The sequence below is a fragment of the Triticum urartu genome, chromosome 1A (assembly GCF_056163025.1).
Source record: "Triticum urartu cultivar PI428250 chromosome 1A, HENAU_Tu73, whole genome shotgun sequence".
NCBI lineage: Eukaryota > Viridiplantae > Streptophyta > Magnoliopsida > Poales > Poaceae > Triticum > Triticum urartu.
This window is the reverse complement of record NC_141873.1, coordinates 90,042,254-90,055,040: the sequence shown is the minus strand read 5'-3', so window position 1 is coordinate 90,055,040 and position 12,787 is coordinate 90,042,254. Positions and strand designations below refer to the sequence as shown.

The 12,787-nt window shown below is 48.6% G+C and overlaps 1 long non-coding RNA gene across 7 annotated transcripts; it reads left to right on the top strand.

Moving 5' to 3' along the window:
• Positions 1-9,483: 9,483 nt before the first annotated feature.
• LOC147990183 (uncharacterized) lies at positions 9,484-12,213 on the top strand. Of its 7 annotated transcripts, XR_015599059.1 has the most exons (4): positions 9,484-10,400; positions 11,528-11,591; positions 11,688-11,740; positions 11,820-12,213. It is a non-coding gene; the product is annotated as an uncharacterized LOC147990183 (long non-coding RNA). The 7 variants fall into 7 exon arrangements; XR_015599061.1 differs by having other exon boundaries at positions 11,531-11,591; positions 11,688-12,210; XR_015599057.1 differs by having other exon boundaries at positions 11,688-12,209.
• The last annotated feature ends 574 nt before the right edge of the window (positions 12,214-12,787 follow it).

Here is a 12,787-nt window from a genome sequence, read left to right as displayed (position 1 = left end):
GAGGACGCGGGCCTCCGAGCGGCGCCGCAGTGCAGTGGCCGGAGTCGGGCGACGGGTGCAGCGAGCAGGAGGGCGCGGGGCACAGGGGGAGGGCGCGGGGGTGAGCGCGTTCGGGGCACGGCCACGGTGGGCGCGCGCGGGGCGCCGGTGCGCGAGCCCGTGCACGCGAGGCAGAGAGGAGAAGAGGGGACGCTCACGGGGCCGGTAGGGGAAAAGGCAGCGGGGGTCGAGGGGGATGTCGGGGACAACACTGCGGAGAGGGGCAGGCCGGCAAGGGAGGTCCGAGCGGCGTCGGTTGAGGGCGAGGCGGCGCGGCGTCGCGGCGATGGGGTCGGGAGCGGCTGTTGCCCCCCCGATCCAGATCCGTTCGTGGGGGGGGGGGAAGGAGCGACGTGCGGGAGTGGGAGTGGGGGGGCGAGTGGGTGGCGGCTAGGGTTGCGGGGGGGGGGGGGGTGAGGGGAGTGGATAAGGGGTGGGGTTTGGGCCGGCCTGGTGGGGTGGCCGGCTGGGCCGGTTGGGTTGGCCCAGTTGGGCCACGGCCCAGGGGGGGCTTTCTCTTTCCTTTTTTTTGTGTGTGTGTTAGTTTTGTTTTTTTCTTTTTCTTTTTATTTAATTTTCTTTTCTATTTCATTCTTTTAATTGTTGTTTTATAAAATATAAATACAACTCCTAAATTAATGTTATAATTTAATCTACTGCCCCAATAAGTATGACACCTAATTAAAATAGTTTGCATTATTATTATTTTTAAAAGGGCATTTAATTAATCGTCATAGCTGCGTTTTAATTACTTTAGAGTCTTTAAACGTTTTATAAAAGTGTGGTTTCTCCACAATAATTATCTATGCATTATTTGGCAACACCCCAACATCTTAGTTTTAATATTTGAAAATCTTTACCATTTGACTTTATTTTAAGTTTGAATTTCGAATCGATTTTGAACTAACACGAAATTAACAACAGTAACCGTGGTGACGTGGCATCATTATCTTGGGATTACTGTAGCCTAATTATCCAGGCGTCACAATTCTCCTCCACTACAAGAAATCTCGTCCCGAGATTTAAGAGGTAGAGTAAGGAGGAAAGATCTGGTTACGAAATGCTAACAGATCTTCTCAATCTTGGTTGCTCTTCTCGAAGAGATCGATCCATTACATTGATGTCTTCATTCCACTGCTTCAGGTCATCATTATGAAGTCGTCATCCTTTCTTGGGGGTTCCTTCGTACTTACGAATAGGTAACGGGGCAGATCGGCAACGACAGAATGCTATAAGGGTAATAATCTTGGATTATCCTATGAATGAGCATATGAGTACCTCTCGAGCTGAATAGTTAAAACACATCGAGAGTAAAGTTCAAAGGTACAATAGAAGTTTCAAGCAGCCAGGCAATCATTCAATGCCTAGTCAGAAGGTGAAAGGGTTTCAGGGCAACGTGAATAAGTATTGCGTCTGATACCAGAATAGATCAGTAGGCAAGTGGCCCATGAATTACATACAAAGTCAAGCGCGAGGAATAACTTTGACAACATGGTGTACAGGAGAGTCAGGTTTCGATCCTGCGAAACTGTGGGTTATGGGCCCACCATGTGGGATAAAAGTAGGAGGGGTGACATCTTGCATGGTCACAATAGCAAGGCATGTCACAGGCTAGTCTGTCAGTTATGTCGGCAACAACATCGATACCAAGGGCGAGGGACGAAGAGAACCATTTTCCTGCTCGTTGAACGAGGCGGACCAATAGGCAAAGTTCTCGTCCATCGGTGGTTACCGGGATGCTATCAACAATGGTAACAGGGTCTTACTGACAGAGTTGTACAACGAGGTGCTTACTAAGCAGGGAATTAACACTGCTCAGTTAAATCAGATTACAAGAAAGCTTAACAAGACAAAGGAAAGGAAAATGTGATTATCAGGTTTAACAGAAGAATGGAAAGGAAAATGTGTTTTAAACACATAATTCAGGGATATATCCTTCCCAAGGACAAGCAGAGCATGATATCCGTGGCAGGATATCATGTAGAAAACCTTTTAAGTAAGGGGAGAGAAATTTCATGACATTACCCCTACACGGTGTTTGGATAATGGTTAAAGAAAACTTAGCATTGCGCTTTCAATGCTCTTATTGAAAATCGAAGTACCACAGACATGCTTCGAGATAGCATGGACATGGTCAACAGGTGAAGATCAGACTTTGGAAACACAAAGGATCCATTAGGAATAACTTATAGAATAAGTCTTACAATTTCCTCATGAAAGAATGGATAACCTTACTAAAAAAGGAATCTATAACAATAGGGCCTCCGGCCAGGTGTGCTAGACATGCCATCACCTTACCGGGTCATAAAAGACCAGTGTTATAACTCTTGGAAAAATGTTCCAACCATCATATCTGACCGAGATTCAGATCTGATCGGTGTTAGGATACCTCGGACTCAGGATGCCTGAGAAGGAAAAGTGCAAAATGAATTGTCGAGACGATGTTGTAAGATTCTCGGGAAATCTACTATGGAAGCGAGTTCTGAAATAGGAGCTCATTATTAAACCAATGAAGGGATAAGGTGGTAGCTGATGAACTCAGCGGCAATTCATCGAGATTTCCAAAAAGATCGATTTCCACAATTATGTGAACAAGGAGATAACATTTGCCAGACCAAATGGTATAATGATGTATGCTCGAGGAAAACATATACAATTAAACATTGGTTGAAAGGTGCACTCGAATATGGGCTGGGTTGCACGACCAATGTCAGAATGGTAATTCAATAATCAATAGTCTAAGAATGAACGACCGACCATTAACTTCAAGGCAATAGAGTTGCTAGAAGGGCAGAATCCATACAGCACCATTCACGTGTTGGAACCAACACGGGGACCAAGAAAGAATGGTGATGGTGAGAAGTATCACCATACCAAGAATTCTTAAGAGGTGAAGTAATCCTAATGACATTTTTGACATGAAAGATGGTAATACTTCAAGGTAGAACATAATACAAGCTGGATAGCAAGTTGGATCCATAACCGGAAGAAGTTTGTGTTAAAAGGAAGGTAAGGATGTAGTCGATGGTAAATCAAGTTACCAAGGAACGAGGATGGCACTTATCATCATGAATTCGATCGATATCCTAGAAGGAGTCAAAAATGTTGATGATGATCACGACATTTTTTTATTTTTATTTTTTTGTCGAGCGGCTCCACGGAGAGGCAATCGAACAACGACTGCATCAAGCAAAAGGACTAATGCAACGAAAGATTATTGGAACCACATATACGACACAAACTCGGAACCAAAGTGTGTGGTTCGAGGTGAAACGATAAGTTAAGGAAATCGACGTAAGCTTAGCCATAGTCAAAAGCTGTGCTCCGATAATAAGGACCGGGTGGCACAGTTAAAATTTAGCACGATAATGATATAGCCGATCAGGCTAGGGTTGACTTGATCGGATTATTAAACTCGTAAGCAATGAAAATTACTTAGAGTTATTGAATCAGAGTGCGGAATCGATTCACTTATCGGTGTTCTCGGTTGACAAACAACCCAGAACCCATGAAGTGACAAAGACAGGGTAAGGTAGTACTCCATCAAAAGTTCATAAGATGTAGTGCAATGGCATGATATCCTCGAGATATCAGGGGTAATACTCGAAGGTAAATCATAATAGAGGTTGGACAGGTGCAATGATCTGCACAAGACAAGTACTCAACTTGTCGGATAAATGGTATTAATGAGAATATATGGTCGGAACCCTGATCGCAAAGGACCAAACATAGATACAGGACGAACTTATAACAAGGGGATTAATATCATTTACAAGAAGCTTTGATGATAAGTTTCACATCGGGTCCATGGGCATGAACGCAAAGGCTCAAGGTCGACTCCCACTTCTTCCATGCATAACCTTTCATTTTACTTCTCGCTTTTGATGAAGCTGTAGTGTAGAAATTTTATCTAGCAAAATACCAGAAGAGTATGACTCGTGAAGACTTTCGAGTTCACACATAATAAGGAAGGCATAGGTTCAACCCATCGGGGTATCGTGGAAACATATTCCGCAAGCTTCAATAGTAAACATCACCAGCTCGAAAGTAGAGCATTGTTCAAAAGCAGACGATACAATTTACCAAAGGCATTATATACCCATGGAAGGCTCACAAGGTTATTCAATATGAAGGACACTGTCGGATAAAATCCAACAAAGGAACCGATGGTCCACAAGGGATCTGATGTGAGCATCGGTACTCAACCAGAGGAAGAAAATGCAAGGAGATCGGATTATAGAAACAACTGACTAATTCAAAGTTTAAATGCAAAGGAATTATGAATTCCAAGACAAGGGATCAGAAGCAATGCTTTGATTAGGGATGGATAAGTTGAATAGCCCTAGGGGTACAATCAAAGGCAATTAGATTGGTCGAGATCCAGCTCATGTTTAAAATGACGTCTGAGCCGGAAGGACGAAATGAAGGATCTGATTAAGGATTGCGAGCATTCGCAACAAATTGAATCAACGGACTAAAAATGATAATGACAAGAGATGCCAATAAGATTACGAGACTTATGGGATTAACCATAATGCAAGCAAGCAAGAATTTCAAGAGCAAGAGGATGCCCAAGATTTTTGGAAGATCGAATGGTATTTCGAAGACTTATGTGAAACATATGAACGGCTAGGGATGAGCGGATACTCGACAAGTGGGAGGAATTATCCATAGGGGTATTTATGTGGCTAGTAACTGCAAGGCAGTAGGCACAAAGTATTCTCGGAATATCCAAAGTATTTCAGGGTATCTTGTAATAACAAGAACAATTGGAAGTGAAGTTATGGACAACAAGTGTATGTAGTTATCCATAAGGGTTTATCGATGGTCGGGAATAGCAAAAGCGATGTCATTAAGTCTCAAGAGAACATCGGAGAGTATCTTCGGATTCTTCTGAGGTAGTAGACGATCATCTGTAGTAAGGGGCTCTCCGGGAGAAAGTATTATCGAGAACCTAGAGTCAGAGTTAGTGAAATTGTTTAACCCGAATAGAAGAGATGTCAGAGTCCTAGAGTAAAGGTCGAGGAATAAAAGACCCTGCTACCACCCAAATGGCGACGTGGGCCCGTAAGGCACACAGCCATGTTAGTAAAAGGGTTTTGTAATGTCTAGACTCGACTTCGGCCAAGGAGTGTGGAAGGGGGATTCCTACAGGCAGTCGGCTCTGATACCAACTTGTGACGCCCCCGATTTGACCGTACACTAATCATACACGCAAACGTGTACGATCAAGATCAGGGACTCACGGGAAGATATCACAACACAACTCTACAAATAAAATAAGTCATACAAGCATCATATTACAAGCCAGGGGCCTCGAGGGCTCGAATACAAGAGCTCGATCATAGACGAGTCAGTGGAAGCAACAATATCTGAGTACAGACATAAGTTAAACAAGTTTGCCTTAAGAAGGCTAGCACAAACTGGGATACAGATCGAAAGAGGCGCAGACCTCCTGCCTGGGATCCTCCTAACTACTCCTGGTCGTCGTCAGCGGGCATCACGTAGTAGTAGGCACCTCCGGTGTAGTAGGAGTCATCGTCGACGGTGGCGTCTGGCTCCTGGACTCCAGCAACTGGTTGCGACAACCAGGTAGAAGGGATAGAGGGAAAGAAGGAGAAAGCAACCGTGAGTACTCATCCAAAGTACTCGCAAGCAAGGAGCTACACTACATATGCATGGGTATCAAATGGAGTAAGGGTATCATATGTGGACTGAACTGCAGAATGCCAGAATAAGAGGGGGATAACTAATCCTTTCGAAGACTACGCTTTTGGCAGCCTCCGTCTTGCAACATGTAGAAGAGAGTAGACTGAAGTCCTCCAAGTAGCATCGCATAGCATAATCCTAACCGATGATCCTCCCCTCGTCGCCCTGTGAGAGAGCGACCACCGGTTGTATCTGGCACTTGGAAGGGTGTGTTTTATTAAGTATCCGGTTCTAGTTGTCATAAGGTTAAGGTACAACTCCAAATCGTCCTGTTACCAAAGATCACGGCTATTCGAATAGATTAACTTCCCTGCAGGGGTGCACCACATACCCCAACACGCTCGATCCCATTTGGCCGGACACACTTTCCTGGGTCATGCCCGGCCTCGGAAGATCAACACGTCGCAGCCCCACCTAGACCAACAGAGAGGTCAGCACGCCGGTCTAAACCTAAGCGCACAGGGGTCTGGGCCCATCGCCCTTAGCACACCTGCACGTTGCGTACGCGGCCGGAAGCAGAACTAGCCCCCTTAATACAAGAGCAGGCTTACGTTCCAATCCGGCGCGCGCCACTCAGTCGCTGACGTCACGAAGGCTTCGGCTGATACCACGACGCCGGGATACCCATAACTACTCCCGCGTAGATGGTTAGTGCGTATAGACCAAATGGCCAGACTCAGATCAAATGCCCAGAACTCGTTAAGCGTGTTAAGTATCCGCGAACGCCGACCAGGGCCAGGCCCACCTCTCTCCTAGGTGGTCGGAACCTGCCCTGTCGCTCCGCCTCAAAGATCCACTCGCGGGTGCTCCTCAAGCCGACCCGTCTTTAGTCACCACATGTATCATGTATAAAGTATATAGCATATACCCGTGACCAACTCCCGAGTGATCACGGCCCGATAGTATAGCATGGCAGACGGACAAGGATGTAGGGCCACTGATGATAGACTAGCATCCTATACTAAGCATTAGGATTGCAGGTAAAGGTAACAACAGTAGTAGCAAGGACAGGCTATGCATCAGGATAGGAATAACGAAAGCAGTAACATGCTACACTACTCTAATGCAAGCAGTATAGAGGAGAGTAGGCGATATCTGGTGATCAAGGGGGGGGGCTTGCCTGGTTGCTCAGACAAGAAGGAGGGTCGTCGTCGACGTAGTCGATCACAGGGGCATCAGCGGCAGTCTCGGGGTCTACCGGAAAAGTAACGGAGGGGGAACACAATAAATAACAGAGCAATCAAAACATAACATGACAAAGCGTGGTGCTAGGCGTGCCCTAACGCGGTACGAGGTGGTACCGGTGAAGGGGGAAAACATCCGGGAAGGTATTCCCGGTGTTTTGCGTTTTCGGACAGACGAACCGGAGGAGGAAATTTGCGTGTTTGATAGGATAGGGATGCGTGGCGGACGAACGGGCTGCGTATCCGGATTCGTCTCGTCGTTCTGAGCAACTTTCATGTACAAAGTTTTTTCATCCGAGCTACGGTTTATTTTATATTAATTTTAAAAGATTAAAATCATTTTTAGTATTTAGTTAATTATTTTAATTAAACATTATCCAGAACAGTGCACGCTGATGTCAGCATGACATCAGCAGTCAACTGACGTGTGGGCCCCGTTCGTCATAATCTGTTTTAATTAACTAATAGTTAATTAGGTTAATTAGTGATTAGGTTAATCTAATTATAATTAATTAACTTAATTAATTAATTAATTTTTTTATTATTATTATTTTATTTATTTATTTATTTTAAAACGTTCTGGAGGGGGGGCCCTCCTGTCATTGACCGAAAGGGGCCAAACGGGCGCTGGCAAACGGGTGCGGGCACCAGCCCGCTCGGTGGCTGGGGCGTGCGGGCGCCCGAGCGAAGGCCGGGCCTGGGCGGCAGTGGGCACGGCAGCCCGAGGAGGGGCCGGCGGCAGGGAGGCGGAGGAGGGCCGCGGCATCGCCGATGAGCAGCAGCAGAGCAGACCGCGGAGCAAGGGGGCACAACCCCAGGCGGAGGCGGGCGCGGGAGGCGCAGCGGCAGCAGCGGTGCGCGGCCACGGCGGGGCTCGCGCGGTCGCCGTCGATGGATAGGGGAGAGGGAGGAGCAGGGCGGCGCGCGCGCGTGCACGCGGTGGCCAGGGGCGACAAGCGGCGGCGCTTCGGGTGGAGGACGCGGGCCTCCGAGCGGCGCCGCGGTGCAGTGGCCGGAGTCGGGCGACGGGTGCAGCGAGCAGGAGGGCGCGGGGCACAGGGGGAGGGCGCGGGGGTGAGCGCGTTCGGGGCACGGCCACGGTGGGCGCGCGCGGGGCGCCGGTGCGCGAGCCCGTGCACGCGAGGCAGAGAGGAGAAGAGGGGACGCTCACGAGGCCGGTAGGGGAAAAGGCAGCGGGGGTCGAGGGGGATGTCGGGGACGACGCGGCGGAGAGGGGCAGGCCGGCAAGGGAGGTCCGGGCGGCGTCGTTTGAGGGCGAGGCGGCGCGACGTCGCGGCGATGGGGTCGGGAGCGGCTGTTGCCCCCCCCCCCCCCCCCGATCCAGATCCGTTCGTGGGGGGGGAGGAGCGACGTGCGGGAGTGGGAGTGGGGGGGCGAGTGGGTGGCGGCTAGGGTTGCGGGGGGGGGGGGTGAGGGGAGTGGATAAGGGGTGGGGTTTGGGCCGGCCTGGTGGGGTGGCCGGCTGGGCCAGTTGGGTTGGCCCAGTTGGGCCACGGCCAGGGGGGCTTTCTCTTTCCTTTTTTTTTGTGTGTGTTAGTTCTGTTTTTTTCTTTTTCTTTTATTTAATTTTCTTTTCTATTTCATTCTTTTAATTGTTGTTTTATAAAATATAAATACAACTCCTAAATTAATGTTATAATTTAATCTACTGCCCCAATAAGTATGACACCTAAATAAAATAGTTTGCATTATTATTATTTTTAAAAGGGCATTTAATTAATCGTCATAGCTGCGTTTTAATTACTTAGAGTCTTTAAACGTTTTATAAAAGTGTGGTTTCTCCACAATAATTACCTATGCATTATTTGGCAACACCCCAACATCTTAGTTTTAATATTTAAAAATCTTTACCATTTGACTTTATTTTAAGTTTGAATTTCGAATCGATTTTGAACTAACACGAAATTAACAACAGTAACCGTGATGACGTGGCATCATTATCTTGGGATTACTGTAGCCTAATTATCCGGGCGTCACACACGCGCCGCCCGGCCTCCCGCCCTGGCCGCCGCCAGTCGTGCCCGTGCGAGGGGCTGGTGCCGCCCGTGCGTGGCTCGTCATGGCCGGCGCGCTCGGGGCCTCCTCCTTGTTCATCTCCAGGTCGCCGGCGAAGCCTCAGCCATCCGAGGCCCCAGTCCCACCAGCGCTTGAGCGGGCCGCCCGCGAACTCGGCGGCGAGCGACGGCGCCAACCGGGTCCGCCGGAACGCCCACTCGGCGGACGCGGAGGAGATGGGCTGGATCTTGTGAGGATGGTGGCCATGGCGCCCAAGCGAGGAGGAAGGAGATGGTCCGCGAGCCCTGCCCCGGCCATGCGCGCTATGTGGAAGGAAAGGGAGAGAAGAGGAGAAAGAAAATAAAGAAAGGGGAGAGGAGAGGAGAGAGGGGAGAAAAGGGGCTGACGAGTGGCCCTGTGCATGCAAAAGTCATCTGCCGGCGTCCCCAGCTGCCCTTCAGGGGACTAGGTTTAGGATGGTAGCGCCCGGCCGTAAATATCACAAAATTCGGCGAAAAGTAGGGCGTTTTTTATCCGCCGGCGTCCAAAAAGTGCCTTGCGCCCGCCGCGTGCCGCCACTGCCGGCCAACGCCGCCGCGCCCACCCCTACCCGACGTGCCTCCATCCCTGCGGTTTTCCACCGCCGGCGACAATCAAAGCCGGCTCCGCACCTTCCCCAACTCATCTTTCCCCTGCTCCTCTGTCGCTGCCGCTCTCCATCGGCCGACCAACTCCCCCGAGTCAGCGCCGCCTCCTCCATCTGGTTCCTGCTCGATCTCCTCCAGGTACAGATCATCCACAATCTCTCGCGACGGGAGAGGAGCCTCCGCGTGCTTCTTGTCGGGCGACAGCGCAGCCGTGCACCCTTGACGCCGCTCTTCCACGTGAGGAGATACTGCCTGCGGCTCGGCCACCCCAACCCTAGGGCCGACGCCGTGGTCATCGTCAAGATCCCCTTCCCCTCTGTCAGCCATCTTCTCCTCCCCGGCCGACGTCATCGCCTTCGAGGACGAGGACGACGGTGGTGGCTGCGCGCTTCCCGTCGGCGGATTCCACCACTACCTCCAGGTTGGGACTGGTGCGCGGGCGTCGACATCTGTGTGCCCGAGATCATCAGAGTTGCATCAGGCTGGCGCACATCCTCCGCTACACCCCGACGCTGGATGCGTCGACCTCATCCCATTGCCGCAGGAGATAGAGGGCCCCCTGGACTGGGATACCGGCGAGATGGAGGGCAACTTCAGCGCTGACCAGAGAGCCAAGGTGGTGGTCGTGCTCTACATGGTGCCCGGCGACCTTAACGGCCAGTTCCACGCCGAGAAGATGGGCTACCACGAGATGGTCCTGCTCCGCCCCCAGGGCGCCGCTGAGGTGGTCGTGCTGGCTGCCGAATTCGATAATACTCGTATTTCATCCCCTGCGTCAGCTCATTGGCGGAGTTCTTCTCTACAGGTAATTGCAAAAGCTCGAGTCTTTGTGTCTTTTACTGTTCTGCCGTACAAATATAATTACAGTTGCATCATTAATTGGATCAGCACTTGCATGTTAAGTCAGTTTCATTTTGAGACATCGGATGTGTATCTTGTGAAACCATATCCGGGTTTGTACAAACAAGATATTGGATCGGAATGCACATTGACTAGATATGTGTTGAATATCAGAGACAATACAAAATCGAGTCCATTACATCTCAGATTGTTGTCTGGTTTATTTTGGATAAATTGACATCATCCTGGTATTTATATTCAAAGAAGGATAAATTAACCTTATCCAGGTACACATGAGTATTTATATTCATCTCAGATTGTTCACATTTAACTTCAGGTAGCAGAAAATCATGCAACACACACGTTCAATTAGCCACCTACTTATGCTTGCATATCTTTCCGCGGAGTACTGCACATCCTGATCTGCGTCTACTTGATGAGCTGATGCCACAGGTCATGTCGATTTGGTTACCATTGAGTAGTTGGAGAGCTACCTTAAGACACACGATGTACCAATGGTAGTCATATATATCTCATAACAGGGCTTTCCTTGATCAGTGTTGTATAAAGATATGGCCACTGAATTTGGCGTGCCTGCCTCTTTGTTTTTCTGAATAATGTGAGAACTTCTAGCCTTCTAGAACAAGCATAGTAGCTTATTTTAACTTTGTCTAATAAATATCCTATATGGTCAATCTAGGATGATATTGGCAGCTCTCCATTGTACTCTGCCCGTACTACTTTTGCCTTTTTCTTCTTCTGACTCTATTGCTCTGCTCCATACCACAACTATTAAATTGGACTTTTCGAACATTTGACAATCATTAGGGAATTCAGTCCTGGTACATTTCCTAGAACAGTGACCTTTATTTCTTAGTGGATTTTAAATTTCAATCACCCCTATGGCTTTTTAAGAAAGAAAGAAAATATTAGGTTATCATGAATTTCGCCTCTCCCATCTCATTGTGATTGTGAGCATGCTCTTCACCTCTGCCATATCATTACCAGTATGCTCTTAATGCACTTCAGCAAGTTCAAATTTCAGTGCGTACTAGAAATCTCTACTCACTTCTGAGCAATTCATTTTGTCAGAAGATGATAGTACACGACAGAACACGCCTGCTTCTAGCAAACTGCTGTATTGTTTCCCTTGGAGGTTAGCTAGCCATAGATACTCGTCGGATGGAAAACTAATACGTACAAACCTAGCCGACCATCGTGGACACCGGTTAATCCTATTTGGTGATTGTAGGAAAGTGACGATCTTTCAAGCCAACAACCAGGGGCATGAGTTCACATCTTCAGGTATGTGTATGCACATGATCGTCTAAAGTAGATGTTTATACATCTCCTGGCCAGTTTGATATTTGGTCTCTCATACTAGGAGTCGTTAATAAGCTTCAACTAATGAGATGGAACGATATTGCTTTTTTAAGCACTTAACCACAGGAAGAAACTGTTTTGTGACTATCGGCATCGAATAGAAACGAATGAAGTATCGATACTGGGAAAATGGATAATCAGGTGTCTCTAACATGTGCTAGCATATATTGTTTGCATCTCAAGATGACCCGGTACACAAATTTTCTTTCTCTGTGGTACGATGATCTTAATAGATCAGTAACCTGTATGAGAAACAATATGTTTGTTATTTTGATTATCATGATGATCATCACTTTGTCAGGTACCAATGTATCTTTTGGACGTTGTATGTTTGTTATTTTGTCAGTATTATATATATTCAACCTTACCACAAGTTAAGCTCCTCCTTAGCAACGGCCCATCTCGATGGTGGCCTTTCATAAAAGCACTAAACCTTACCACAAAGCCGGCTCTGTATCACATTATTTTTTGGATTTCTTCCATTGCAATGCACGGGCAATTTTCCTAGTTAAAAAGAAAAAGAAAAATCCTATCGAACGAGCGTTTCGCTACGAAGAACTAAAGAACGAACTCGTTCACTCCAGAAGCTAACATAGCGAACGTTTACTAATTAACTAGGTTAAAAGAAAAACCGGGTTTAAATTAAAAACCGAAACCCTAAAGAGAGAACCGGCGAACCGGGGACGGTTTATTACCCGTCCGGATGAACCGGTGGTTCGACAGCGGCGGCGGCAGCTTGGATCGGGGCGACGGCTCCGGCGACGAGATGCGGCAGCGGCGGCGGCAACTCGACGGCGACGGCAGCAGCAGCTAGCGGCGCGGGCGGTGGCTACGCGGGGCGGCGGAGGCGGCGGCGAGGCGCGAGGGCAGTGCGGCAGCGAGGAGCAGTGAGCAGCGCGGCGAGGGCGGCAACCGACGGTGGCGGCGGTGGATGCGGCGGTGTGAGGCGAGGGGCGCGGCGCTCGAGGG